At 40.5% G+C, this 1,485-nt stretch overlaps 1 pseudogene; it reads left to right on the top strand.

Annotated features, from left to right (window-relative positions):
- The first annotated feature begins 552 nt into the window (after positions 1-552).
- On the top strand, positions 553-1,181 carry LOC113885223 (annotated as a pseudogene).
- The last annotated feature ends 304 nt before the right edge of the window (positions 1,182-1,485 follow it).

Raw genomic sequence — 1,485 nt, 5'->3', positions numbered from 1 at the left:
ATATACAAGACTGCTAATGCCCAGGAACCCAAAGTTTAGGTATAGTTTTCAATGTTTCATTTATTTATGCATTCAACACATGTGTAATAGGGCTTCCCAGGTGGCTCAGTGGTAAAGAATCCACCTGCCAAGCAGGAGACATGGGTTCAATCCCTGTGTTGGGACGATCCCCTGGAGAAGGAAATGGCAACCCATTCCAGTATTCTTGCCCGGGAAATCCCATGGATAGAGGAGCCTGGCAGGCTGCAGTCCATGCAGTGACAAAGAATCAGACACAACTTAGTGATTAAACAGCAGCACATTTGCATGTTTAATAAGTCTAAGATACTGAGTTAGGGACTGTTTTACAAGGATCAACAATTTTTTCAGGAGAAGAGAAATAGCTAAAACATAATGTGGTAAAACTATTACAACAGTGATAAATGCAAAGTGCAAGGGAGCACAGAAGAAAGAGTAAATCTGTGTGCCTCTGGATTTGATGTCAGAAAAGGCTTCTGAGAGAAAGTGACATTTTACCTAGGCTGCAAAGCTGAATAAGAGTTCATCAGATGACTTGCTACTAAGAATTTAAAGTGAGCGGAAGTGCATACACAGAAAAGTCTTCAGAAGGAGTGACTAGAGACTGCTAAGGTGCTCAGACCCCATCAAGAAGAACTGGAGGCTAGTAGCTATGATCACCAGTAAAGTTCATCTATGCTAGAAAGACCTGGATGGAAGAGGAAGTGAGCTTAACAAAGTCAAGATTTTAGTGAAAAGAAATCCTTGGAGCCAAAAACAAAAGGTGTTCCAAAGGTAATGTTGCTGTGTGGGGCAGATATATCAGAGTCCTTTGGTGTTCTCAATCTGTGGAAGAACGAGGATTTCACCCAAATTGTGGGAAACTATGAGCTCCTATGTATTACTAGGGCTAGAAATAATGCTAGAAATTCAACTATGAACCTGATGTGCTGTGGAAACACTGGAAGAAGGTTCAGCTGCTGAATGAGCGGATCACCAGTGACATCTCAACCACAGAGACCCAGCAAGCCCTCAGAAGGGGTCAGAGCATTCACTACTTGGTACCAGATCTTGTCCAAGAATATAGTGAAATATATAATTTGTATGGCTCTGTGAATGAAGAGAGGCATTTGGGGATTATCCTGGCTCCTTTGCAGAAAAACACTATAGAAGCTAACTCCTAAGAAACTCTACAGCATGATGTTTTGGACTTCCATTTTTGGAATTTGAAATAATCAGGGTATTAGTAATGGAGGAAAGTACTTATGACCCCGTTTCATAAACTAAAACTTAAAGGTTTGGTAAAAATCATTAGCAAATTAACATCAGGTTTGTCCAAAAAAAAAAAAAAAAAAGTTCATCAGATTGAGAAGGTAAGAAAGACCTGGTAGGCAAAGGGCACAACATACACAAAAACACAGGTGTATAAAAGTACAAAATAAGCAGACTGTTGGGGTAGGGGATGGGGGATGGGGAATATAGGTTTTC

The sequence above is a fragment of the Bos indicus x Bos taurus genome, chromosome 28 (genome assembly GCF_003369695.1).
Source record: "Bos indicus x Bos taurus breed Angus x Brahman F1 hybrid chromosome 28, Bos_hybrid_MaternalHap_v2.0, whole genome shotgun sequence".
Lineage (NCBI taxonomy): Eukaryota > Metazoa > Chordata > Mammalia > Artiodactyla > Bovidae > Bos > Bos indicus x Bos taurus.
The sequence above is the reverse complement of the archived record's forward strand: the minus strand, read 5'-3'. Positions and strand labels throughout refer to the sequence as shown.